The sequence below is a fragment of the Lepisosteus oculatus genome, unplaced genomic scaffold, assembly GCF_040954835.1.
Source record: "Lepisosteus oculatus isolate fLepOcu1 unplaced genomic scaffold, fLepOcu1.hap2 HAP2_SCAFFOLD_40, whole genome shotgun sequence".
NCBI lineage: Eukaryota > Metazoa > Chordata > Actinopteri > Semionotiformes > Lepisosteidae > Lepisosteus > Lepisosteus oculatus.
Window position 1 is genome coordinate 2707227 of NW_027167934.1, and position 22573 is coordinate 2729799.

The 22573-nt window shown below is 45.8% G+C and overlaps 7 non-coding genes across 7 annotated transcripts; 2 read left to right on the plus strand and 5 right to left on the minus strand.

Moving 5' to 3' along the window:
* Nucleotides 1-508: 508 nt before the first annotated feature.
* On the minus strand, nucleotides 509-580 carry trnae-uuc (transfer RNA glutamic acid (anticodon UUC)). The gene has a single exon. It is a non-coding gene; the product is annotated as a tRNA-Glu (tRNA).
* An 845-nt stretch (nucleotides 581-1425) lies between these two features.
* On the minus strand, nucleotides 1426-1498 carry trnav-aac (transfer RNA valine (anticodon AAC)). The gene has a single exon. It is a non-coding gene; the product is annotated as a tRNA-Val (tRNA).
* Nucleotides 1499-2694: 1196 nt separating this feature from the next.
* On the plus strand, nucleotides 2695-2766 carry trnad-guc (transfer RNA aspartic acid (anticodon GUC)). The gene has a single exon. It is a non-coding gene; the product is annotated as a tRNA-Asp (tRNA).
* Nucleotides 2767-3400: 634 nt separating this feature from the next.
* Nucleotides 3401-3473, minus strand: trnav-cac (transfer RNA valine (anticodon CAC)). Its single transcript has one exon. It is a non-coding gene; the product is annotated as a tRNA-Val (tRNA).
* A 14836-nt stretch (nucleotides 3474-18309) lies between these two features.
* trnah-gug (transfer RNA histidin (anticodon GUG)) lies at nucleotides 18310-18381 on the minus strand. Its single transcript has one exon. It is a non-coding gene; the product is annotated as a tRNA-His (tRNA).
* Nucleotides 18382-18582: 201 nt separating this feature from the next.
* On the plus strand, nucleotides 18583-18654 carry trnae-uuc (transfer RNA glutamic acid (anticodon UUC)). The gene has a single exon. It is a non-coding gene; the product is annotated as a tRNA-Glu (tRNA).
* Nucleotides 18655-19799: 1145 nt separating this feature from the next.
* On the minus strand, nucleotides 19800-19871 carry trnad-guc (transfer RNA aspartic acid (anticodon GUC)). The gene has a single exon. It is a non-coding gene; the product is annotated as a tRNA-Asp (tRNA).
* Between the last annotated feature and the right edge of the window lie 2702 nt (nucleotides 19872-22573).

A 22573-nucleotide genomic window follows, 5' to 3' on the forward strand; every position in this document is an offset into this window, starting at 1 on the left:
TAAATATAATTAATTACTGCGAAAATAATTTACTTCGTACACTGTGCAGAGTGCTGTATACTCCTAGTGTTAGATGTGTTTTCGACGTTATATATGCGTTTATTAATGTTTATTTCACAGTGCCTTTATTGGGGTGCGCTGATGGACCGTGCTGTCTCTCCAGAGACCAGCACGCCTGTCATGGACGGAGCAGGAAAGATGGCGCCACATTCTACAGCCCTCTCCACGCAATCGACGAAATCGGGCTACTGAAGTGGAGAAAATCGCCTCTCCAGAAAGTGCAAATATCATCTTGGAGAGTATAAATCCTATTGCCGAAGGTCAGCCCTGTCTACCAGAGTGACCCTCCCACCTCCTGCAGCGATGGTCAGCTCGTCTCACACGAGAGAAGTTTCGGCTGGAAACAAGCGCCCCCTCTTCTCGCACGTTTTGCACGTTGAGTAGTTTTAATGCGGCTCCTTCGTACACAGTGCTGATCTTTTGGAAAGCAGGAGGCAAAATTTACACGTTCCCATACCGGGAGTCGAACCCGGGCCGCCTGGGTGAAAACCAGGAATCCTAACCGCTAGACCATATGGGAGTGCACAACCCTTCTGTTCCGGGCATCATGCAAGCAAACTACAGAAATATGAGAAAACGCAAGAGAGTTGTCACTCAGAGTGTCGAAGGGTCGATGTATACTGGGGCTCAGTTGAAATGCAACGTCAGGACTTTCCCGAATTATGTCACACGAAGAGAGCACAGCCTTTTCCGCCCTGCCACGTGTGTATCGGTAACTCGCCGTGATCGTATAGTGGTCAGTACTTTGTGTTGTGGCTGCAACAACCCCGGTTCGAATCCGGGTCAAGGCAGAATAGGGGTGTCTGCTTTTACTACTTGCACGAATGAAGGCAAAAAAAAGCCAATTGATGTGAATGAACGGCGCTTTACAGAGGAGTACTGCCTGACTGGATCGTTGATGAACGACAGAGACCACTCCGACCTCTTCTCGGGTTTCTTCAATGACTTACTAAGGATCTTCTTCACATTCGCCCATGCAGGGGAAGCCAGTTACACCAAAGCAAACGCAGGAAAGTGCAATTCAAGCAGAGACCAGGAGGGACTTGTTTACACCGAGAGTGGTCGGAGAATGGAACAATGCGCCCAGCCCTGTTGCTGGAGCCGATTCTTGATGAGATCTTGGGCTCACTAAGAAGCCCCCGCTGGATGCTAATCTTTCTGTTGTTGTTGCAGGTCCTGCGCTGCTTTTGAGCCGACAGAGCTCGTCCTGATCTGTCGGCACAGCCCAATTGCAAATGATCGGCTCCGCATACAGAAGGAACGTGCGTTTGGTACAAGAGTGCATGAAGGCACCGGAAATACATTGGGAACAAATGACCGGTCGCTCAATACCTCTGTGAAGTACAGGAGCGTGCAAAACGAGGCTGTTTCCGCCCGGTCTCGAACCGGGGACCTTTCGCGTGTTAGGCGAACGTGATAGCCGCTACACCACGGAAACCTGCAGGGACTGCTGCTGGTGTCTCGCTTGCGTTTCGGGCTGAGAAAGGGACGCGTCACTTTAGGCAGGGGGCGCTGGAGAGAGGAACAAAGGGCGCGATGAAACAAAACACCGAAACCCGGGATCTTTAGATCTTCAGTCTAACGCTCTCCCAGCTGAGCTATTTCGGCGGTGCACAGAGCCCACAGCCACCTGCTCCAGCCTTCCTGTGTTGCGGCATGAGCGCACCAAGAGTAGCGGGAGAGTGTTGCAGGAACGTCACTCAGAAGGAAAGCCACCCAGGTGCGCCCTCTGAGCTCTGTCCAGCGCTTCTTCCTCGCATGGACTCCTGCCTGCGACGGGCAGGAAACAATTAGCAAGAACAGAACAACACCCCATGGGTGTCTCATGACCACACCTTAGGTTGTGACACGTGCAGGTGTGAGGGGTTGCCGGGCTACTTTGGAGCAGAGCTTGGGTGGAGGGAGGGCGGGAAAGCAGACAAAGAGGTGACACCTCAAGGTCTGCACGATCACAGCTCTCCGCCGCCCCAGGCTTCCGCTTGATAAGCTGCTGGACACACCCGCCCCTCCTCACACAGACCGTGGAAAAGCCCCCGAGTCGGAGGGCTCTCTCTTCCTCCCAGGAGCTCTTGGACACGACGCACAGACAGGGTGCGGGGAGCCGCCGCCTGCAAACACGGCTCCAGGCAGGACTCCACTCCGTAGGAGCCGCAGAGCAGAGGAGATGGGGGCAGCTTAGCTCCTGTGCAGAGACCTGAGCTGCTGTTGCTGCAGACGCTGTCTTTTCTGCACTCGGGGTAGGAGTGAATGTTGAGTTGCCCTTAGAAATGAAGCAGAGTACTTCAACGGCACGGGTATGTGTGTGTGCGTGCGCCCTGGTGATTCTGGGAGACAGATCGAACCTGGGCTAAGAGAGAGGAGGCTTAGCCCTCTTCCATTTGCTACTTCAAAGTTGTACAACCCATTTGTATCTGCTAGGCGGCGCAGTTGTCGTGCACAAAGAACGCTTTGAAAAGCGTCCAAAGCAAGTCATTCCGAGTTGGTCGTTTGTGTTTTCCGTTCAGACGCGAAATGCTGAAATGATCTCTCGGCTCCTCGGTTGTCATTTCTGCTCCGTAAAGGAATCACAGCACGCGTCGCCTTCCAGCACGCTGGGTCGGGACACGATGCCGGGGGTCGGAGCGTGTGATGTCTTCCTCGTTAGTATAGTGGCAAGTATCCCCGCCTGTCACGCAGGAGACCGGGGTTCGATTCCCCGACGGGGAGTAGCTTTTCTTTTACCTCCTTAGAGAAAGGACTGCCTTTCACTTCTCTGTTTTCTAACACAGCGTCGTGCACCTTTTCATTGCTCTCGCTTTCAGAGCCTCCGCACGGCACACGACTCGACATCAGGAAGCATATTGAAGTGAAAGCAGGGAGCGCTGCGACATGCACTGTGCAGATCCCGCCACACTAAGAGGTGAGTGGGTCTGTTCGATGCACAAAGAACGCTTTGATAAGCGTCAAAGGCAAATCATTCCGAGTTGGTCGTTTGTGTTTTCCGTTCAGACGCGAAATGCTGAAATGATCTCTCGGCTCCTCGGTTGTCATTTCTGCTCCGTAAAGGAATCACAGCACGAGTCGGCTTCCAGCACGTTGGGTCGGGACACGATGCCGGGGGTCGGAGAGAGAGATGTCTTCCTCGTTAGTATAGGACCTGTCACGTGGAACTGTCACCTGTCCCCACCTGTCACGCGGGAGACCGGGGTACATCAGGACGCGCATTGAAGTGAAAGCAGGATGCGCTGCGACATGCACTGTGCAGATCCCGCCACACTAAGAGGTGAGTGGGTCTGTTCGATCACAGCGCTAGGCGAATCCCAAATCCCCTTTTGTGCGTGGCGACAGAAGAAGTCTGGTCTGTTTCCGCCCGGTTTCGATCCGGGGACCTTTCGCGTGTGAGGCGAACGTGATAACCACTACACTACGGAAACTGTGGTCAGATGTGCCCAGCGGCCCAGCGCTGAGCTTCGCCAATGCGATTCAGCTGCTTCCAGTGCCTTTATTGGGGAGCGCTGATGGACCGTGCTCTCTCTCCATAGACCAGCACGCCTTATGTTTAGATCCATATTACATAAGAAAGTGGAACCAGTCTTTACAAAACACATTTCTCTTCGGTCTCACCTGTTACCTTCTTCTTTTTCTTTTTCTTCTTACCAATTTCCTGCCAGCCATCCTCTGAATGAGCCTTCATCAGGGTGGCAGCAGTAAAAGCATTCACGGAGTCCATTTCAAGGAAGGGGGTTGTCGTGGAAATTTAACTATCAAGGAAGCCACAAGAGAGAGTTCTCACCTGAGTAAGGTCTTTATTTCAATATTGCAATATTGGGAGCCCTGCTGCCACTTCGCAAAGTGCATCAGAGACTCAATTAGTTACAAGCAGTACAGGGCTTTTATAAGACGTTGCGCTGTAAAAAAAGTTCAGCACTTGGTCCCTTCTAAAACTTCCCCTTTCTCTAAAAGAAAACAAATTACCTCATAGAGCGAGAGAAAAACACTAGATTTGTTATTGAAAGTTTATCAGTTACTTTCAGCTAATTCTAATGACCCAGACAGCATATATTGTTTTGGTACATTGTCTTCTAAACTAACCTAAACAGTGTACTTTGTTGACGAACTGTTTTCTAAAATTCTGCACGTACTGTAGCATAGCAGTTATATCCTTGAAATATTATCTAAAAGCACCAATATATTTTTTTGCAAAGCTCTCTACATTTTTAAGAATCAATTAACTCATTAGATTTCCACTACAATTCCCTCCTTTTTATTCTTGAAAATGATTAAAAGTTAGATTCTTCATATGGACTCCCAGGAGGCTCCCATACTTCAGATTCTTCCGTTTTTATCAGAACATACTGATGCGCAAACATATTCATTATCATATTGCGAAGCATTGGAATAATACAAGTCGAACAGCAACACAAAAACAGGAAGACAAGTATCACAGCTACTATAATTGGTGTTAGTAACTTGAAAAAACACATTCCCCCCGGCCCAAACAGTGATTCTAACCAAGAGAGAAAAGCAGGTGTATCTTTAATGCCTCTTTCTTTGTCCACCTTGTCTCTCAGTTCTTTCAAATGTTGAATAGCAAGCGTAAGATTTCCGTAATCATTTTCATTTGCTGGAATAAATGTGCAACAGGAGTCTCCTATTAAAGCACAGACTCCTCCAGATGCTGCATTTTGTAGATCCAGCACGAACCTGTTCTGAAGTGCCATTAATCTAACTCCCCTTAATTCTTGTTTGATAGCGTCTAAGCCTTCTAACGTGATGTTAATAAACGAGTACATTTCATAGCGAGTAATTTGTAACCAGCGGGCATTAGCTACTGCCTGAATACTCAGTCCTGAGGAAAAAATCATTTCAGCTGCAGTAAATAGTCTATGGTCTTCTGGTACTTTAGAAATATCTGGACCATATCTGTCAGCCCAACTGAGAGCGCGTTTAACCCTTGACTCCCTCTGAAGGGGCTTCATTGAATTTAACAAGTAAGAGTTTACTGGGACAATGAGAATGGAGTGGTGTAGCGTGACTAGAGCACACACTCCTCTCCACTGGGGAGGAAGGCTATCATAAACTTTTGTAGCACATTGCCAATACCAATCCATCAAAACCATAGTTCCATTAGATAAAGTATGGTTAGTAACCGTGGCGCTACAGCCTCCTGTTCTTCCTACTGAGGGGCCACGACCTTTATTCTCATAGCAATAAGAGTGATTAACCTTAGAAGGCAGGTAAACTGCTATTTTAACAGGAGAATCAGTCCAGGTAATGTGATTCTTTAGGTAATCCCACAAAGGAGGACATTCTGCTTTTTTACTGGTAACATTGAAGTGAATAGCAAAATGCACTGCTGGATCACTGGGAGAAACAAAGCCTAATGCTACTGTAGTAGACTTATTTATCTTCAGGCCGGCTGCATATGGATGCCCCTTTGAGTAGGTCAAATACGTTATGGTGAAGGTGGGAAAAGATCTTGGATCTGGCTTTGGAAATCCTGCCACTAGACTTATGCATTCAGAAATGTGACTATCAACTGGTCGGGGGAAAAGTTGCATGGGTGAGGCTGTAGAATGAGGCATTAAAGCACATACATAACAAGATGCATTAAATTTCTTTAACTTTACAGTATAATTTATAAATTTGTACCACAAATTACTCATATCCCCCTCATTATCAGTTTCATTCAGCCAGTTTGTATACAAAGAGGCTTCACGTTTAGATTCTTCCTCTTTCTGGGTGGTGACAGGCTTCCACATAAAAAGGAAAAAGGCTGTGCACATCAGTCCCAAGCAGGTGATCCCCATCTATCCCTGTGGAGACATCACTCCTGCTCTTTGCTCAGTTCGTTTGTGACCTTTTTACAGTGGGAAGCATGAATTCAGGGCACCTGGCACGGCCCCCTCCACCTGAGTGAACACCATTTCTTTTTCCTGTCTTTCACCAGAATCCAGTCTCCTTATTCACGCATTAGTTCTTACAGCACAGGTAAATCCCTGTGGGCTGGAGCCCAGCATTTTTCTTAGGGTTTTTTTTACAAGATTGGTCAACACCTGGGTAATAACTCTTAGAAAAATCTACACATTGTTCCACTGCCTCAGCTGTGCCGTTTTGCAGAACAATTCTAGCTGAAGTTGTAAAATTTCTCTTTGGTCAGTTCCTGCAAAACATCTTATTAAGAACAAACAAACCATAATAATAATGTGCATCTAGGGGAATCACTCCCAAGGGTAACCCCCCTTAAAACTATATTGTTCTACCCATCAGGTTCTGCCACTAGATAAGAGAACCTTTCCCATGAAATCATTTTTTGACCTTCATGATCCCTTCAGGGCGTACAATTAGCACAGAAGCAGCAGCTTTAGTCCACATGTTTTTCAAGCAGGTTATTAACAGTATGATCATAACGAATAATACCAGACACACAAATATGTATTGAACCAGAGACCCTCTCCAGGTTCCTAGCACAGACTGTAGCCATGCACCAATGCCCCAATTATCTGGATTATAATTATGATATATATTTTTCTTCATCATAGATGTGCTTTGCTAAGTCATTCATTTGCTAATAATTGTCTAGAATACAAGTACTGTTTAGTCTTTGCTCACCTAAACAGCTGTCTATCACCCTAATAGAGAATGGCCTAAAACTGTGATTATAGCGAGGAGCATACAGTTATTTCCATTTTAATATATCTGAGTTACACTCAGACTAAAAGAAGGGCTATTTACCCATGCCAATAAACCTAAATAATCACCTCTATCAAAGGGGATTACTCCCATGAGCATCTTCTATAGCAATACAATCCCAACATGAGCTCTGATTATTATTTGTGGCTGACTGATAAAGTATTGATTCCATATCCCCATTTTATCAAAGTAAAACTCATTACACTTAACAGGTACACTGTCGCCCCCCCTCAGGAAGCTCAACAAACACAGAAACAGTTACAATATAATAATTAATGTTCACTCAGTCTCTGGTGCAGTGGTTCGGTGTCGGCGCAATGCGTAGATCCAGCGATCTCGTCCTGTCACTCAGATGGCAGAGTCGGTAGTCAGTTGCACTTGATATGGTCCTTCCCAGCAGGGTTGCAACATCTGGCAGGGTATATCTTCCTCACCATACCCACTCGCCAGGTATCAGGTCGTGTCTTCCCTCTACTGGAGGTCTCCAAGTGTCCAGCACCTGTTCACCAGCCCCATGCACCACTTCAATTAACAACCTACAATATTACAATAGAGAATTAGCAAATTTAACAATCCATTAGCCAAATTCATCCCTCCAGGAAGTTTTGTTGATTGGCTTGTGATGATATCAAACAGGCTCTATTACACAGTTCTGTTTGATCCAGCCCGCATTCCATGGCGTTCCTTCATTCTGATGTCTAGTCGATCTTTTAGAGTTCTGTTCCTTCATTCCACTGTTCCAGCAGACTGAGGGTGATCTCAGTCCATCTCACCCCGAATAATCCAGCCACAGCCTGTCCCTTGATCATAATACAAGCGGTAGGTCAGTGCCCACTGAGGGCTTATCTCCATCATCAAGTGTTTGGTAGACACAGAGGCAGTGACAGCAACCCACTGGGAAAACAGATGATAAGAGCCAAGGTTTCCCTTTACAATTGTAAATTGTAAACATTTGCTACTGCGTGAAAGGTTTCTCAGGAGCAGGCCTTTTGAGCTGTAGCACCTGCACCTGAACTGTAGTTGAGTTCCTTTGATAAGCATCACATTGAGATACCACATAAGTGGGTACTGCTTCAAACACGGTCCCCACCCAGGTGTCCGACAGAGTGCATTTGTCGAGCTATAAAGGGCATTAGGCTGTGAGGGCATGCAGAGCGTCCAGTGTGCTGGCAGCACCACACTCTTTTCTAACCATGTCCTTTTCTCTGCTTTAGAGGCCTCAGCCTGAATATCCTGTAGCTGTCCCCTTTTCACCAACAGAGGTCTCACAGGGGTCTCAGACTCCTGTTCTACGAGTACTGCTCACCTGACAGCTACATCTGCAAAGTTGTTCCCTCGAGTTACTGGAAACATTTCTTTATTATGTGATTTACACTTTACCACAGCTACTTCAGTCAGCAGCTGCAAAGCTTCTAACAGTTCAGAGACAAACCCAGCATTCTTAACTGGAGTCCCTGCCATGTTGGGGAAATCCCTATTCCTTCACTGCCATCCAAACTTGTGGCATACACCAAATGTATATATACAGTCTATATAAATTGCTACAATTTTCCATTTAGCATATTTACAAGTTTCAATTAAATCTTTTCATTCGGTCTGCTAGTTCTACACCAGATTATTCACAGTTTATACAGCCAGGCAGGTAGCCTGCACAACACATAAACACGGCCCCTTGGCCACCGGGCCACCCACCAGACGATGCCTATCTCCATGCTCCTGCACCAGCACAACAGCTCACGACCCATTTCTTTCACTTACATACAGATTACATACAGATGATCCGTCTGAGGGAATCCAGTCCAGAGCCAGTGCCTGCAAGAAAGCTTGTTTCAAAACATCAAAAACGGTTTCTGCTGCAGGGGTCAAGGCAATTTTGTCTTTAGACTGCACTACCCCCCTTAAACCAGTACGTCACTAGACAAGCTCGTTCTGAGAAGGCATTCACCCTGGCTTTATCATGTAGTTGGTTTTATACTCCTTTTTTTCCTCTCAAGATCCAATACTTGGAGTAGTCCGGCCTTATGGATTCCCTCATTAGGTAAAACAATCACAATATCACATAACTCTATTGAGTTAGTTTACATAAATGCTATTTCATGCAGTTATTCCTTATAAAATGCTGCAGTCTGGGCCTAAAATAGGTCTGGGGTGTCCCCCACCCACATCAGTAGTTGAAACTGTACATCTTTACCCAAGCAGACTGTGACAGCTTATATTTGCTTTAAACACAACCCTTACACTCCTTCTCCTGTAGCCTCCTGTTATCCGTTAGAAAACGTTATATCACATCTTTATGCTGTTTTAGTCTAAAAACAGGACAGCTGTGCTCCTGTGCCCCACAGTTACTGCACACTGTAAGATTATTTCACTTTTATTTAAATCCTGAGATAAATTTAGGAAGGCTACAGAGGGGCTTACTAGATTAAAACTGTTAGTTCACACACGGCTCTCGTTTCAGCTTCTGACAAGTTCTTTAATTGTGAAATCAAGCCTCTTTCTTACAATTTCTCCAAAAAACACATTTTTTTTTTTAGTAACTGCACACCAGCTTATTAGTAGTTCTGTCTTTGAGGTTTTATATCTCGGTATAACATTAAAGTCGCACAATAATTTCGACAAACTGGCGGCTCCCTTTTCTCCTCCTTGGGAGTCTTTTTACCACCCATTTGCAGCGCTCGCAGTTCTGCATGCATGCTTCGCGAGTTATTAAATCACATCTGTCTCTGTTCGTAATATCAGGAAAGCATAGTTGCACATTCTTGGCAACATCAGGTTTTAACCCACTCAAGTAAATTTGTTTTATTACTGTGGAAGTATCTTCATTCACTTCCTTTTCATCGGCTAACCCCGAGTATACTATCCATAAAGCTATAAACCTTTCTGTAAAATCTGAAAACATCCTCACTTCCTTCTGCTGACATGCTGTTAATTTTCTCTAATCAGTTTTCGGTGGGTAATGCTCTTTCAAAAATCTCCACACTAATTCCCACCCTTCTCCCAGATTCTCTCTTAAGGCGTTCTATTTCTTCTTTTGCTTTCTCTTTTTCTACATATACAACTTCGTTTCGTTCAGCCATTGCTTTTAGCTTTTCCATCAGGGATTTTTGCGTCTCATCTATGATATTCTGTTGAATTCTCAAATATTCCTCTAAATATTTTTATCCAAAGGTTCATACACTTTTCTACATTCCTGTTCAGCCTAAATTCCGTCTGACAGTCAATATTTCTTTTAAGTTTCACTTTGGATTAATCAAACTTTTTTTTCCTTCACACCAAACCATTTTCACGTCTCCCACGCGCCCCGCGGAATCCCCCAGTCGAGACAAACTGACGAACTATCACAATTCGGGAACACGGACCAGGTTCCAAATCCTGGCTTTAAACACACAGTTGAATCGAGTTACCATTTTCGGCTCTTCCTCGAGTACAGTTCTAGTTGCTACCTTCAGCCGTACTGCAGTCGTGTACCAGGATGCAACACCTGGATTTTTTCGCACGGGCAGGGCGAGATGCTATTCCTTCAGCAATCCCTCCTTTTCTACCCCACCTTCACAAAACAGGCATCTAAAACACATACACCATTAACTCATTTTTCTGTTGTACTCGCTTCAGCTTCAGGAAAACCCTGAACCCACCACAGCAACATGGAGAGGACAAGGGACTTTTTAGAAAAGAGGAGTCCTTACCTCTTTTTAGAAGCGGCCGCCTAACTTTTCCTCCCCATGTCCGTGTGGTTTAATTTAGATGGATACTTCTTCATCATTTGGGTCACGTATCCGCCAATCTGCCTCCTCCTTTTTAGAGGATGTTGAAAACCTTTAGGAACAATATGATCTAGCAACAAGGTTATGTCACTGTAATTAGGCTTAAGACAATCAAGAACAAGGCGCTTGCCTTTCTTCTAAATTCTTTACGATCATCAGGCAATTAAGGAAAAGACTTAACTAATGCAAATAATTCACTAGGAGACCAATGTCAATGTACTGTACATATGGTGGAGTTCTTTCTGGACCTGAAAAAGTGCACATTGGTATTTCACAAACAAGTGGCTCCGGACCGCTTTCTAATTTCGGTGGAGACTTTTTCTTTTTAGTACGCATGGCCATGACTTTAGCTGCAGTTTGCTGTTCTTTAGTTTCAAGACTAGTCTTTTTTTAAGCTTCCCATTATTTCTGTGATTCCTCTTTCCATTAAATAAGTTTTCCAATTCATTTTCTTTCATTTCTTCTCCTTCTCTTCTAAGTTTCCCCTTCTTCAGGAAACTTCTTTTTCCTAATTCAACTTTCCTCTGTCCATTCTGATTCACTTACAAAGATCCTTCATAGTTATGGGCCCCTAATTATCATATATAAATTATGTGCAAGTTCCCTTACACCTATTACCCTAGCTTTACAGTTCATGAACATAATTTTTTTCCCTAACCCAGGCTATAATTGTTTCTCCGAATTTGTCGTACATGTACTTTTGCTGGACTGCTCGGTCCCATTTTCGTCTCTGAATTTTAATTTCCCATTTTTACCGATCGGTGCCTTACTTAGAACCTTATCACATTAACTACTCCGCAGAGCAAAAACCACACGTCTGTGTTAAGATAAGTTCTTTATATGAGTCCCAGACTCATCAAACCCGCGTGAGAACACCCCTGTGGCTCGCTTCTCAAACTATTAATTTTTAAGGATCACTTACTGACGTCAGACAGCTGCCAATTCTCCAGACGCGTCTCTGGAAGGATAAACAGTTTATCCTCCGAGGTTCGTCCAATTTGCTAAAATTGTCCGGGTCCGGATGGAGTTTCAGCAGCCGTTCGCGTTCAGGTTTGTGATCCCGGACGAGCCCCCAAATTGTCATGGAAATTTAACTATCAAGGAAGCCACAAGAGAGAGTTCTCACCTGAGTAAGGTCTTTATTTCAATATTGCAATATTGGGAGCCCTGCTGCCACTTCGCAAAGTGCATCAGAGACTCAATTTGTTACAAGCAGTACAGGGTTTTTATAAGACGTTGCGCTGTAAAAAAGTTCAGCACTTGGTCCCTTCTAAAACTTCCCCTTTCTCTAAGAGAAAACAGATTACATCATAGAGCGAGAGAAGAAAACTAGATTTGTTATTCAAAGCTTATCAGTTACTTTCAGCTAATTCTAATGACCCAGACAGCATATATTATTTTGGTACATTGTCTTCTAAACTAACCTAAACAGTGTACTTTGTTGACGAACTGTTTTCTAAAATTCTGCACGTACTGTAGCATAGCAGTTATATCCTTGAAATATTATCTAAAAGCACCAATATATTTTTTTTAAAGCTCTCTACATTTTTAAGAATCAATTAACTCATTAGATTTCCACTACACTCACATATCCTCATGCTCAACTTTGGCTCAACCACACAAACTATGAAGATAATCATCTGCTTTTGCTCCAAGATTTATGTTACTAGGCTCTCTCCTGGGGATCCTCGTGTTCAAACATTGCCCTTATTGTGGATGATCCATGACAGAATTCAGGGAATTCAGAATTCTGATACCTCAGCTCAGATTCTGACTGGGCAGACTGTCATTGCCTGGTGTGAATGTGTGCATATCTGTTTTTGTGCATGTTCTGTGGCCTGTTGTACAGTACATCACAAATGAAAGGGAAATAGAAAACTAAAATAAGACTCAAGTGTTTTATCTTTCAACAGTGTTTCATTAGTATCTGTGCTAGATCCTGTCATCCACTGCTTACCACAACAGGCTCTAGCACGGGATAGCAGCTAATACATTTAACAATCTCACTGCACAATGTTGTATATTCAAGGGCTGATCTTCTGTACTTTTTCTTTCACTTTTCATTTCCTAGAAACTCAGTCCTGCCAGGAATAATCTGAGAACAAAATCAATCTGAGTGAAAATCGAAGCAGAGGAAGATTGTTTTACAGAGTCAACAAGGTCTAATTCAAGGTCATCAGCACTAACAACATTCTCTCTGGAGACAGGCGATAAGAAAATTGAAAGTGTGTATTGTTACACAACAGCAGAGACTATGAGTTATGCTATCATGAGAGTGGTGATGGATTTTTTTCATTGCTTAGTTTTGCAGGTTCTGTACATTTGAACATTCAAATTGACTAAAGTAAAGGAGTTTTCCCTTTTTACCACATAATTCCCAAAGATCAACACTAATAGAAAGCCTAATTCCAGCCAAGATTCAATTACTGTCTCTCAGGCATCCCAGCAGTGGATTTCATGACTTCAGACAGCCATCTTTATCAGTGGAGAACTCAATGCTCTGAGGTTTACTGGCAGAGTCTCACACTGGGTAATATGTTGGTAAATAATGTCCTATGGAATTCTACTATTGATAAATTCTACTATGGAACTGCGATGTGTCCTGAAAAAATCTTCTATGATAGTGGTACAGTCCATCACACCCCACCTACAGCCTTTAAAAGAGAAAAAAAAAATTCTGATATTATGGTGGAAAAAGAGGGGATTCAGTGGCTGACGAGATTGCTAAACAATATTGCCAAGGAAGAGAGAATTCCAGAAGAATGGACAAAAAGCAGTATGGTTACCATCTACAAGGAGAAAGGAGACCCAATGGAGTGTAAAAACTATAGAGGAATAAAACTTCTGGAACATGGATTGAAAATCCTGGAAAAAATTCTGGACAAGAGACTCAGGAAGATAATCAGGATCCACAACTCACAATTTGGATTCTCAGTGGGGAAAAGCACAACAGATGCCATTTTTGTGATGAGACAGTTACAGGAGAAGACACTAGAGAAAGGGAAAAAGCTGTATGTGGCCTTTCTGGACTTGGAGAAGGCATATGACCGTGTGCCCAGAGAGGTGGTTTATTGGTGCTTGAGGAAGAAAGGAGTACCAGAAAGCATGGTGAAGTTAGTTCAAGCAACCTATAGAGATGCAACTACGAAGATGATAACACAACAGGGAGAGACAAAAGAGTTTGAAATCACAGTTGGAGTACACCAAGGATCAGCACTAAGTCCTTTCCTTTTCATAAACATTATTGACACACTGACAGAGGAGGTAAGAACAGAAGTGCCTTGGGAACTCATCTTTGCTGATGATGTGGCACTGATGGCAGACTCAGAAGTAGAACTACAGGAGAAAGTGTTCAAATGGCAGAGGAGTCTGGAAAAAGGTGGACTGAAAATGAATGCAGAAAAATCTGAAATAATGGTAATGGAGAGAAGAGGAGATACTATGACCAATAATGAGGAGACAAATGGAGGAAAACTGAAACAAGTTGATGACTTTAAATACCTTGGATCAAAACTGGTAAAGGGAGGAGAAACACTGGAGGCAGTAAAACAAAGAGTGAAAGCTGGATGGAACAAGTGGAGAGAGATAACTGGAATAATCTGTGACAGGAAAATTCCCAGAAAGTTAAAGTGCAAAATGTACAAGACTGTGATTAGACCTGTACTACTATATGGAGCTGAATGCTTGGCAGTTGGAAAGAGGGAAGAGAACTTGATGAGAAGAACTGAAATGAGGATGTTGAGATGGATTCTGCAGATTTCAATGAAGGATAAGATCAGAAATGAAGAAATCCGTAGACGATGTAGGGTGGTGAATGTGGTTGAGAAGATGCGAGAGGCGAGGTTACGGTGGTATGGACATATCATGAGGAGGGACGTTGAGGAAGTAACAAAGAGGGTAATGGAATTTGAGGTGGAAGGTAACAGAGGAAGAGGCAGGCCTAGAAAGAGATGGATAGATTGTGTGAGAAAAGATATGGAGGTATGTGAAGTGAGTAAAGAAGATGTGCTCGACAGAGACAAATGGAGAAGAGCAACCAAAGCAGCTGACCCCAGGACAGTCTGGGACTAAGGCTGTGAAAAAGAAGAAGAAGAAGAAGAAAAAGATGGTGGAAAAAGAGCCCTGGAATCTTTGTAGAAGGACAAAAGACGGAAAGAACGGGCAGTGTAACCATGGCGAAGAGAAGGGAAATATTGGAGAGAGCTTTTTTCATACACTTTTTATGACTGTTTTTGTGGCTGTTTTTCCAGCCCAAAAATGATCAACAAATATGGGCAGGCGTCCTGTGCCAAATCCAATCTACCTTTCTTCCAAGCATACAGGAATGTCAGTGAATTAAATATTGACATTTGAAAATACCCAAAAATATGCAATCACACATATGCAGTTTGAGCAAACATAAGACAATACCCAAGTACCACAAACTACCAGGCATCATTAGCAGTTCAGGTGGGGAGCTGTGTCAGCATGCGTAGGCTGCAAAGGAACAAGTAATAGGTCTATTCCATGCTTAAAAGAGAAGAAAGAAAACACAACATTTCAGCTGTGGAGCCCTCACACCTGAAGAAGGCTCCACGGCCGAAACGTTGTGTTTTCTTTCTTCTCTTTTCATCTAGTGTCATTAGCCAGTTCCTGTCAAAATAAAATAGAAATGGATAACATTCTAGAGAGAGTTTGAAATACCAAGGTACAATTTAAACCATATTTCTTCCACTACAACCACAATATTTTGGAGAGATCGCTGAGCCTAACTGTTCTGGCATGCCCGTTAGCCTCCGTCCTGCTTCAGCAATGAATGCAACGGGGCACATTCTGAGGGAGATGCGGTCAATCAGGTTGCAGGAAAACCACGCTATGCTTTTTTTTGAGATCCTGAAAAGGACAGAGGGGCCATGTATATGTGTGCAGCTGGATATGTAATTGCAGGTAGCGTAGCAAATTCTGCTGAAGCCCCACTGCCTGGTGTGGACGGTAGCTGTGCATGTTGCAGCAGAATTGTGCATGTGAGATCAAGGGGGCATGTCATGTGTTTGAGCACTTCACTCCCTTCCGGAAGCACGTGATTCCCTGAGTCCCAAAAATTTGTAAGTTCTTTGGATGACCTGTGGACCGATCTTTCACGATGAAGAATTCCTTAAGAAGAATAGATCTCGGCCCACCATCCCAATGCCTCCATCTCAAAACAGCAACCTCCCACTGCCCTTAGTCTGCAAGGCAGTCCTTTCAAGTGCGATGATGACGCCGGGACCTTCGTTGCCTATTGTACGAGGTGAACTTTTGTGCTCATCAATTCAACGCTCTTTCCATCAACTCATCTTGTCTTTTGACGCTTCGTGTTTTGTGCTCCTTTGACTATCGGCATATCGGGTGACTGCAAACACTGAAGTTCTTGCTTACGGAGTGTGGAACAGTGTTTTCAAGTGATCGCTGTTCTGTCATGTTGACGCCGAGTGAATCTTTCTTTGGCAACATGGGCAGGCTGACAGAAGCGCGAGCTAAAGTAATGGCAAATTTCTTGACTTATTTCTGAATGTGAATGTTCTTTAGAAAAGGGATGCGGCATTGCTTCTCCCCCGTGTAAAGGTCACGCATTCCAGACGTGGTTATGAGCGAACAGTTGCCGCAAGTGTTTGAAAAGAACAAGAGAGGAAGCAGCCCTGCCCCGTGTGAGAATCAAACTCAGGACCTTCAGACGATGAGACTGACGCGCTACCAACTACGCCTACGAGGCCAGCTGCAGTACACAGCCGGAAAGTTTGCCTCATATGGATTTCAGTCGCCCGTTCCCTAATCTTTAGACGCCCTCTGCTGGATGTTGCATTTGCCTTTTGATCTCACCGATACTTTTTTGGTCTGTTTCTGTTGCGAGTCCGTTTTTCAGATCTCACCTAGCACAAGTCTCTCTGGCTGAAGTGGCCTCTCTGCTTCAGCATCGTGCCCTCACTCAGCCATTAAAAACGTCACTCGGACTTCTGACATGCTGACATGAAATGTCAAGAGAGAGTGGCGGAGACGCTTAAGGCAGAGAGAAGATGAAGAGGGGGCGTGGCTGCGAAATGATTGACAGCTGCATGACGCTTTCCATACAAGGCGTGACCACAGGCTAAAGGACACCTTTCGGCACATCAAGCTCTAAGCACACACCTGGAGGACGTGGGAAATGATCCCGCTACCTCTCGCGTGCAAAGCAAGCGCTGTACCATGCAAGCTAACCCCCCTTGCTGGGGTTATGCCTCGGTGTCGCCTAGTGCCGCTTGTTCCCCTCTTACCAGTTGCAGTTCACTGCCCTTCGTCTGCAAGGCAGTCGTGTAATTGCAGCTTTCTTGACTTATTGATGAAGGTCTGACTGGACGAGCGAATGATGCCTCTCCCCCGTCCTCAAGCTCGTTGACAGAATAAAATGGCAAGTGCCGCCGTGGCTCATTGGTTTAGGGATATGATTCTCGCTTAGGGTGTGGGAGGTCCTGGGTTCAACTCGCGGATGAGCCCTTGTGTGCTCTTTTTGTCCTCGTCCACAAGACTGGGAATTGATATCCACATCACCTTGCAGCATCTGCTTATGGCAAACGATGGAATGTGACTAATGACTGAACGAGCCTGGTGAATACTCATCACGTGGCACAATGAGAGCGTGCAGTCAGCTGTCCAAGGCAGCAACCTCATTGCTCGTTCAAAAGAACACGTAGTGAAAACTCATCACCACTATGTCGTAAATGAGCACCGCGATCGCTTGTTGTCATGCGTCCTTACTTGGGAAATGCAGAAGCAAAAACTGCCCTCTCTCAGCCACCGAAACGTGTGCGGCTCGCCTTGCACTCTCTGCGCCTCGCATATTTATGGAGCTGTCTGCTCTTCTTTCTGTTGAAGTACGCAAGTTACGGGGCGTACTGCACACTATGATGTGCTCAATGACAGCTTTCAAGATTTGAAAACTATGAGCTTGATGGCTCAAGTCGAACGAATGTGGTTGTTACGCAATTGATGATGAAACGCACGTATTCTAACGATTCGTGAGAGTATGTTCTAAAGGTCCCTGGCTCGATCCCGGGTTTCGGTTTTTTGTTTCATCGCGCCCTTTGTTCCTCTCTCCAGCGCCCCCTGCCTAAAGTGACGCTTCCCTTTTTCAGCCCGAAACGCAAGCGATACACCAGCAACAAACCCTACAGGTTTCCGTAGTGTAGTGGTTATCACGTTTGCCTAACATGCGAAAGGTCCCAGGTTCGAGACCGGGTGAAAACAGCCTCTTCTTGCACGCTCCTGCACTTCACAGAGGTCTTGAACCACCAGTCATTTGATCCCAATGTATTTCCGGTGCCTTCATGCACTCTTGTACCAAACGTACATTCCTTCTGTACCTGGAGCCAAACATTTGCAATTGGGCTATCCCGACAGACCAAGACGAGCTCTGTCGGCTCAAAAGCAGCGCAACACCTGCGAGAACAACAGAAAGATTAGTATCCAGCGGGGGCCTCTTAGTAAGCCCAAGATCTAATCAAGAATCGACTCCAGCAACAGGGCTGGGTGCATTGTTCCATATTCCGACCACTCTTGGTGTAAACAGGTCCCTCCTGGTCTCTGCTTGAAATGCACTTTCCTGCGTTTGCTTTGGTGTAACTGGCTTCCCCTGCATGGGCGAATGTGAAGAAGATCCTTAGTAAGTCATTGAAGAAACCCGAGAAGAGGTCGGAGTGGCCTCTGTCGTTCATCAACGATCCAGTCAGGCAGTACTCCTCTGTAAAGCGCCGTTCGTTCACATCAATTGGCTTTTTTTTGCCTTCATTCGTGCAAGTAGTAAAAGCAGACGCCCCTATTCTGCCGTGACCCGGATTCGAACCGGGGTTGTTGCGGCCACAACACAAAGTACTGACCACTATACGATCACGGCGAGTTACCGATACACACGTGGCAGGGCGGAAAAGGCTGTGCTCTCTTCGTGTGACATAATTCGGAAAAGTCCTGACGTTGCATTTCAACTGAGTCCCAGTATACATCGACCCTTCGACACTCTGAGTGACAACTCTCTTGCGTGTTTTCTCATATTTATGTAGTTTGCTTGCATGATGCCCGGAACAGCAGGGTTGTGCACTCCCATATGGTCTAGCGGCTAGGATTCCTGGTTTTCACCCAGGCGGCCCGGGTTCGACTCCCGGTATGGGAACGTGTCAATTTTGCCTCCTGCTTTCCAAAAGATCAGCACTGTGTACGAAGGAGCCGCATTAAAACTACTCAACGTGCAAAACGTGCGAGAAGAGGGGGCGCTTGTTTCCAGCCGAAACTTCTCGCGTGTGAGACGAGCTGACCATCGCTGCAGGAGGTGGGAGGGTTACTCTGGTAGACAGGGCTGACCTTCGGCAATAGGATTTATACTCTCCAAGATGATATTTGCACTTTCTGGAGAGGCGATTTTCTCCACTTCAGTAGCCCGATTTCGTCGATTGAGTGGAGAGGGCTGTAGAATGTGGCGCCGTCTTTCCTGCTCCGTCCATGACAGGCGTGCTGGTCTCTGGAGAGAGAGCATGGTCCATCAGCGCACCCCAATAAAGGCACTGGAAGCAGCTGAGTCGCATTGGCGAAGCTCAGCACTGGGCCGCTGGGCACATCTTACCACCGTTTCCGTAGTGTAGTGGTTATCATGTTTGCCTCACACGCGAAAGGTCCCCGGTTCGAAACCAGGCGGAAACAGACCAGACTTCTTCTGTCGCCACGCACAAGAGGGGATTGGGGATTCGCCTAGCGCTGTGATCGAACAGACCCACTCACCTCTTAGTGTGGCGGGATCTGCACAGTGCATGTCGCAGCGCATCCTGCTTTAACTTCACTGCGCGTCCTGATGTACCCCGGTCTCCCGCGTGACAGGTGGGGACAGGTGGCAGGTCCTATACTACCGAGGAAGACATCGCTCTCTCCGACCCCCGGCATCGTGTCCTGACCCACCGTGCTGGAAGCCGACTCGTGCTGTGATTCCTTTACGGAGCAGAAATGACAACTGAGGAGCCGAGAGATCATTTCAGCATTTCGCGTCTGAACGGAAAACACAAACGACCAACTCGGAATGACTTGCCTTTGACGCTTATCAAAGCGTTCTTTGTGCATCGAACAGACCCACTCACCTCTTAGTGTGGCGGGATCTGCACAGTGCATGTCGCAGCGCTCCCTGCTTTCACTTCAATGTGCTTCCTGATGTCGAGTCGTGTGCCGTGCGGAGGCTCTGAAAGCGAGAGCAATGAAAAGGCGCACGACGCTGTGTTAGAAAACAGAGAAGTGAAAGGCAGTCCTTTCTCTAAGGAGGTAAAAGAAAAGCTACTCCCCGTCGGGGAATCAAACCCCGGTCTCCCGCGTGACAGGCGGGGATACTTGCCACTATACTAACGAGGAAGACATCACACTCTCCGACCCCCGGCATCGTGTCCCGACCCACCGTGCTGGAAGCCGACGCGTGCTGTGATTCCTTTACGGAGCAGAAATGACAACCGAGGAGCCGAGAGATCATTTCAGCATTTCGCGTCTGAACGGAAAACACAAACGACCAACTCGGAATGACTTGCCTTTGACGCTTTTCAAAGCGTTCTTTGTGCACGATGACTGCGCCGCCTAGCAGATACAAATGGGTTGTACAACTTTGAACTAACAAATGGAAGAGGGCTAAGCCCCCTCTCTTTTAGCCCAGGTTCGATCTGTCTCCCAGACTCACCAGGCGCACGCACACACACACACCCGTGCCGTTGAAGTGCTCTGCTTCATTTCTAAGGGCAACTCAACATTCACTCCTACCCCGAGTGCAGAAAAGACAGCGTCTGCAGCAACAGCAGCTCAGGTCTCTGCCCATCTCCTCTTTTCTGCGGCTCCTGCGGAGTGGAGTCCTGCCTGGAGCTGTGTTTGCAGGCGGCAGCTCCCCGCGCCCTGTCTGTGCGTCGTGAAATTAATTAATAACGTTAATAAATTTATAAAGTAAATTTATAAAGTTATAAATTAGAAATTAATAACGATATAATTATATTCATGTACCGCAACACAAGAATAGTACACACTGTACATTGTCTGTCGATAATGTTTCTGTAGTGCTTTTTCAGCACTCAGCACGTGACTGTGCTGTTGGCGCTGTGGGTTAGGTTCCTGACTTCCATATCGCACGGTCTCTGATTGAATCCCATAGAACTATGACTTCATTTTTTAACAAACATTTCTTTGAAAAAATGAAACGTTTCCCTTGGTCAGAGATTAAATAAAACCTCACTTTTTTTGAGGTTTTACTGTGCAGAGTGAGGTTTTAGCTCACTTTTTTTGAGCAGAAGGTTTACTGTGACTTGAGAAGGGCCGGCATCCAATCACGGTGGTACACACACTCGCTCTCACTCATATGAGCTACACGGCTACCAAGATGATCTCGGGTGCGCCGAGCTGGTACGGAACATATTGAACTGATCGACGGCGAATTGTCTCTTAGACAGGCTTTTCACCTCTAAGCTCCCTGACTGACAGTGATCAGCTAGGTAGTGAAACAGTCAGCTGCTTCTAAGCCATAAACAGCTGCATCTCGGCGCTTCCACGGAGAGATGATTTGAAAGCCGAACATCGCCCATTGGGAATACCTTACTATCACTAGTTTAAGAGACTCTTAAGATCTTGCAGAGGTGCCTGTCTAATAGCATGCGCTTTGCAAGCTATAGGTGTTTAGGCTGAGGCAGAATGCCTGTTAACAAAATGTTTTTCTAAAGGTGTGTCTAAGTGGCTGCAAAAGGACAACACTCCTGGGGCGCCGTGGCTCAGCTCCTGCACTTGATTATAATGCCGTTACGTGTCGAAGCAGTAATTTACGTCATCCTACCACTGCAACACAGGGAATAGAGAGAAATGAGCACACGCTACGAATCGTCTCAATCACTCCCTACAGTCGTAAGGCGCATTGAAGGGTGCACCCCCATCATTAATCGTTGCGCCTCTGTGAAAGGAAGGCTCTTGGGCAGTCTTTGAAACAGCTCGGATGAAACACTTGATTGCTTCCATGTGCATCTGGAGCCCACTTCTTATTTTCACTTCACGCCGCCCAAAGCATTTCTAAAACAGGAGATTCGCGTTTGGGAATGCGCCCTGCCCTACAAATAAAACAGGTCTACGGGTCTGAAACGTGCTCCACAGAAAACAGCTCTGTTGCGCTTTTGATCAAAGGGAGATTCACTGTTCATACTTTTTGATGACATAACACCCAAAGGGGCTTCTTTGGAGCTGGATTCCAACCAGCATCCTTAAGTTTCTTGGCGGTATCCTTTACAGTCCTCTGTTCGGTCGACAAGGGACAGAAGGGGGCAGCTTTCCTCACACATACAGTGCAATGTACTGTACTGTTCCCGTTCATTGAATTCGCAGTTCTGCATCAGACCTCTAACTCGTTACATTAGCTTGGATTTAAGCCACGAAGCAGGCTTCTACTGTATAAACTTCTAGAGGAATCACAAACTATTTGAGAGGCCACCATCCCAGGGGGACCTGACAAAGTCTATCCCTAAACACCTAGCGCAGTCTCTCGAGAGACTGTCAAAAATCGCTTTCTCCGTTTGCGTTGCAAGTAAGTGAAAATGCGGTCTCAACCCAGAGCCACTTGGCAGCAGCGGCATGTAAATACTGTTACTGTCACTGCTCGATACCGACGTTAGCCTACTATACCATGTTCAGCCACCGCTAGAAAATGTACGGCTCTAGTACCGGAGCAAAGAACGGGAGGGCCAACACTGAACGGGCACACGTGTCAGACATGGAGAGCAACAAGGATGGGATTTGACCCCATGTGTGCAGAGCACAATGGATTAACAGTCCATCGCCTTAACCACTCGGCCACCTCATCAACAAAACTGGGCTGTCCTGACATGGGTTGGCGCACTCCAGTTGATCTTTTTCTTTTTTTTTCCCTCATACTCGAGGGTCATTTTCCTGTTCCACATGCGATTTCAACATTTTCCTTGGGAGATGTCAAGCCAGCAAGCCACTGCTGTGGTTCAGTGGCCAGTGTGGAGTTCAGTGGCCCTGTTGTACACAGAAAGCACTTTGAGCTCCTTGGACATGAAAAGTTCCAGATAAAAGCC